Source organism: Nicotiana tabacum, chromosome 14 (genome assembly GCF_000715075.1).
Source record: "Nicotiana tabacum cultivar K326 chromosome 14, ASM71507v2, whole genome shotgun sequence".
Lineage (NCBI taxonomy): Eukaryota > Viridiplantae > Streptophyta > Magnoliopsida > Solanales > Solanaceae > Nicotiana > Nicotiana tabacum.
The window spans coordinates 106029277-106035276 of record NC_134093.1 but is presented as its reverse complement, the minus strand read 5'-3'; positions in this window follow the sequence as shown (position 1 = coordinate 106035276).

Below are 6000 nucleotides of genomic sequence, written 5' to 3'. Positions count from 1 at the left end.
GTTCATAATCTACTGCAAAATCTTGATCATTAACTACACAACGGACCAGAAATCCTTAGGCACTGCACCTTAGTTCTTGAACCCACTAGAATCGTTTTTGAGAGTCACCCACTCTGACCTGATCCCAAATCTAACCAACTTCAACGCTCTGCAAGCACATGAACACCCTCTCAAAGAAGCAACTGACTGATTTCTTCTCCTTGTACGTTATATCCACAAGAACCACAAACTCTGAGCCTTCCCAAATCCTGCACCTCAATCGATAAGGTGAAGTATAGCACGCGTTCATCGAGTTCCTTGTTCGAATTACTCCTGACATAATTAATTTACCAATGCTTCGATAACCAGAAACCGCATAAGAAGAAAACTACGCGATCCAATCGTAAATGGTGGGGCTCCCCCACTTAGCTTTAAGCTACCATCACATAATGTAGAGCCCACAACGATTCCTCATTCTCATTTACCATGATCCCGTACCATTAACCCGCCATATTTCTCGAAGTCTTTTGTTAAGTTGTTCATGAAAATTCTGAATCATCAGTCACAATCACACATTAGACCACTTACTAGGTAGTAAGTAGTATTCTTCACAGAAGCTTCATCAATATCACGCAATCGCTACCATGCTCACAGGAGATAACCCACCTGTGGAATTCCTTATCGACACCTTCCAACGACGTTGCACTGGTTATAACTACCAGGAAATCAGTAAACTCTCCCGATCCCATGCTCGCCCTACCAATTATAAAAGTCCGTCCATTCCCCATTGACATCAACTAAATATGCGACAACACATTCCAAACTCGAAGTCATGTTGCATCCTAACGATAATCAAGTTTTCACACCCCTCTTCATTCCAAGCAAACTCCTTTAAGCAACTTCTCTACCTTTGCTTTTCATACTTGACCTGCTAGTACTTCAACCACCGCGAAACACTTCCCGCCATGTCCTTCCTCATACTTCGCTGCCCAAATGTTGCATCAAATCAAAAATCCATCTCTATAGCACCTGAACCAATAAATTGTTACCAACTCTAAGCCTCTTCGAAGATCATCTTTCTCGAGCCATCGACATTAGAAATACCAATTCGATTCTGAACCGCTGCACACCGCTATCTCTGACAACCGCTCCTCAGGCACAATTTCACAACACCCTGCCTCGAAGGCAAAAATCAAAGGAGACCATAACACTGGCGAACCGTAATGCATTCAAACAAGGATGACGATAACGTATCACAATGAAAATTACACCACGCTCGAAAATACCAAGTCTCGTTACTCCATAAACCAAAACCTGAAGAACCATCGTCTGATTGCCTTTCCTTTGCTGGAATTAAATGTTGAACCTCTACATCATGTATTGAGAAATCCTCATTTTGAGTCATTCACTATCACGATACATAAATAAGCACTCTATCATTACACTAACACGGTGCGGTAACAACTCATGAACTTCATAGCAACATGTGCATAGCCTCAAAACCATAGGAAGTACAGATACTGAACTGAAACGACAGAACACCCTTCCGCAAGGCGATGATAATAGCCTACCCGAACATGCAGGGAAAACATCCTGCACCATGTCTGCAGTACCACTACAACTCCTCGACGCCCAATTGATAACAAGCGCTTTGCGTCGCATAAGATTGAGTAGGAAGTAAATAAAGGCACAAGCCTCAATGGAATCAAACTGCACGATGAGTAAATCAAGAAGGGAAGTGCTCCTAACAACCCTGTAGCCTGGCGAAGATAAGTACAGACGTTTCTGTACCGATCCGTGAGACTCTACTAGATTTGCTCATGACTTGTGAGACCTAAGTGAACCTAAGGCTCTGATACCAAGCTGTTACGACCCAAAATCCATTAAAGGTCGTGATAGTGCCTAACACTGCCGTCAGGCAAGCTAACAGTAATTGATCACTTAATTACTTATTTTAGTATTTTGAAATCATAATTTTCATTAATTAAATAGTATGAAATAGAATTACACGAATTTCAATAACGAACAACCCGTAGGAATCTCCAAAACCCGGTGTCACAAGTGCATGAGCATCAACTAGAAAATATAATAAAATACAACATCTGTTTGGAATACAAATTAGACATGAGAATATAAATAACTTTGATGGAGACTCTACAGGCTGTGGATCATAACATAAAATACAGCTCACGGTAAAGTCCCTGCAATAGTCGCGCCTTTGCGCCCAAAAGACCACCAGACATATATGTACCTGCGCAAAAAGTGTAGCAAGTGTAGTATGAGTACGTAAATCAATGCGTACCCAGTAAGTATCTAGCCTAACCCCAGAGAAGTACTGACGAGGGGTCGACATCAACACTTACTAGTAGTCCAATAAGACAGATACAGTAGAAGTAAACAGATGTGAGTCAGAGAAATTAAACGAAATAACAAGTATAAATACGTGGTAAAATTCTCCTCTCAGCAATAGCTCAAACTCTCAGCTAGTATTTACCTCCTCAATCGGAGTATAGATAATGGACCCCCACTAGATAGGCCGCCACAATTCAAATCAGGAAAACTCACAGATATACTGCCTTCTTATCTATTATTACGCACGATTTCATAAGAGTATTTTATAGAAATGCCGAGGCGTATGGCCCGATCCATCATAACATTGTCAAACCATAGATACATATATTTTATTGCCGAGGAAAACGGCTCGCTCCCATGAGAGTGGTACATAATCCTATCGAGGCGTTCGGCCCGATCCATCATAATGTGTGCACTACTGAGGGCCGAACGACACGAACCATAGATGTATTTATCATGCCGAGGCGAACGGCCCGATCCCACTAGAATAAGAAGCTTTGATGGTTCCTTGACCCCCACTCACGAATAGACGTGTGAGTTATAAATTTTTGGGAAACCTCTTGGTGAGAACGCATAGCGTGAGAGAAATTTGTAAGAGAGGTACATTTATTTCGCGGCTGATCATGAAGCCCATCAAATCTCTACAATAGCAAACCTATCACTTTACACATGTCTAGTCTCAAGTTGCAACGTAAAATAAAGGAATTTAATTGGCAAGAGACAACTCAGATAGTACAGCCATAGCATGGCGGGAACCTAAGTCTACCCGGACAATAATATGGATTTAACTACGTACGGACTCTCGTCATCTCTTGCATACATAGCCCCCGCAACAAGTAGCACATATCAAATACATCACCTAAGGGTAGTTTCCCCCTCACAGAGTTAGACATGAGGCTTACCTCTCTCCGAAGTTCCATAACCGGCTCCAAAGCTTCTCTAACACTTCAAACCAATTCCCGTCGATCCAAAACTATTCAAACAATGTGCAAACCAATCAAAACATATTCTAATACCCATAATTAATCAATTTAAATAATTCCCGTCTCCGCTCAAAAAGTCGATAAAATCAAACCTCTAGCCCACATGCCCGGATTTCGAAAATGTTCGATGATAAACTTTACCCATAGCACCACGAACTAAAATATATAACTTATTCCAAATTTCATATCCAATTTCGTGGTCAAAATCCAAAAATACCAAATTCTAGGTTTTCTACCAAAATCCCAAATTTCTACTAATTTCCTTGTTTAAATTCATATACAAACCATGGATTTAACTTGTAATAAGTGGGAATCACTTACATTGTGTTGCTTGATAAAAATCTCCCCTTGAAGCTCTCCAAAATCGTCCCAACCAAGTGAAAAATGAAAGAAAATGGGCAAAAATCTCGTTCTTAAAAGAATACACTGCCTAGCGACCTCTCGCACTTGCGGCCACTTGACCGCGTCTGCGGTTCCGCAGGTGCGGCCAAAATACTGCTTCTGTGGTCACCCTTCAGCCCCCTTCCTTTGCATTTGCGGACAAGACTCCGCTTCTGCGGAGTCGCACCTGCGACCAAGGATCCGCTAATGCGGTCTCTTAGGTGCGGCAAAAACCTTGCACATGCGCCTCTAGCCTGCCTCACTCCCTACCGCTTCTGCAACCACTGGGCCGCTTCTGCGGTCATGCACATGTGGGATAACCTTCGCACTTGTGTCCACTGCTAGTCCCTTCCCATTTCGCTTCTGCTAACTCGACCTCGCTTCTGCGACCAAGACATCGCAGAAGCGATCACACCAGTTGCTGCCCAGCTTCAGCATTTCTTAAGTTCAAAAATTCATTCGTTAACCATCGGGAATCCACCTGAGACCCTGGAGACATTAACCAAATATACAAACATGTCCCAGTATACAATACGATCTTAGTCGAACCTTCAAATCATATCAAGTAACGCTAAAACCACGAATCGCACCCCAATTCAAGTTTAATGAACTTTAAAACTTCAAACTTCTACATTCGACGTCGAAGCCTATCAAATCAAGTCCGATTGACCTCAAATTTTTGCACACAAGTCATAATTGACATAACGAAGCTACTCCAAGGCTCGAAACCCCAAACGGACATCGATAACATAAAAATCCACTTCAAACCAAACTTATGAAATTCTAAAACTTTTAAAATGTTAACTTTTTATAATAAACGCCAAAATACTCCCGGGTGATCCCATACTCCACCAAACATACGCTCAAGTCTGAATTCATCATACGAACCTATTAGAACTTTTAAATCCTGATTCCAAGGCCGTTTACTCAAAAAGTCAAACCTTAGCCAGTTCTTCCAACTTAAAGCTTTTGAAATTAGAATTTGCTTTCCAAATCAACTCTGAACTTTCCGAAGTTCAATTCTGACCACACGTACAAGTCATAATACCCGAAGTGAAGCTACTCAAGGCCTCAAACCGCCAAACGATACACTAGATCTCAAAATGACCGGTCTGGTCATTACAGCAGGAGAGAAGGCACATTGACACATTCATGGACCTGGTATTTATGGAATGTTTGGACAGTAGATGGCAAATCAATTGGCCTGGGTTTATCATCCAGCTTCTTGATAGGGTTCTGACGGGCACCAAAACTCATAATATACCCTATGGTTTTATTCTCACGGCTGTACTTGCACACTTCAAGGTATCCCATCAAGAAATGGGAAGTTGGTACAAGCAAGGATCACTTTGGGGCAAACACTTTGACTGCATGTGACTATGAAGTCCACACCACTCCCAAAGAACCTGGTTCATCCAAGAAGGTACCTATGAACAACAAAGTGCGAGCTTTGGTGCAAGAGAGTGGGGCTAAGGATGTTGAGATTGAGAGGTTAAAGAAGAGGCTGGCTGAAGTAGAAACTGAGAGGGATGATCTCATGGCTGAGCTTGCAAAGGAGAAGAATGAAGGCATTCTTCATGATATGTTAAAGCTACTTCAGGTCAAAAACCAAGAACCTGGTCCTTCCCAGCCTTGAAACCTTTCTAGCGTAGTATGACAAACTAGTGACCCGAATGGGATTTCTTTTTGTTTTTTTTCCTCATGATCCAGTATTTTTATTTCTCTTAATGCTTTGTGGATGACTAGTATCAGTGAGAATCAATTGTTTTTCTACTCTAACTATTTGTTAATGCTTCTTAGATGGCTAATATTATTAGATTGATAAATGATATTTGACTCCATGATTGCATTTGAAGTAGCCCCAGTGGCCATGAGTGATTTCTGTTAAAATCTGGTTATCTAACATAATTATGCAACTTTTCGATCATGCCAAAAGGGGGAAAGATAGGTTGTGCTTTTTACTTTGGACTGTGGTGTTTATAACCTAATGAACCTGGTCCTTGATGATTTGTGACTTTAAAATAGAAAGTGTTCTAACATTGTGTTGATGTTGAGCTGAGTTGACACAGGGCCTATGTTTATGAAAAGGTCATCATAAAAATGTGGAATTTATTGGCCCAAGTGAAGTTTGTTTTGATGATTGACAAAGGAACTCAAGCATGAACTGGGTCCATACAAAATGAACACAGACATGGACAGAATTCGAGCACAAGGCATGCATGTGAAGGAGATAAGCTTAAGTGGATATATCTGATATCTCCTAAACAAAAAGGTTGAATAAGTGATAAGGAGAAGGATTCCTTAC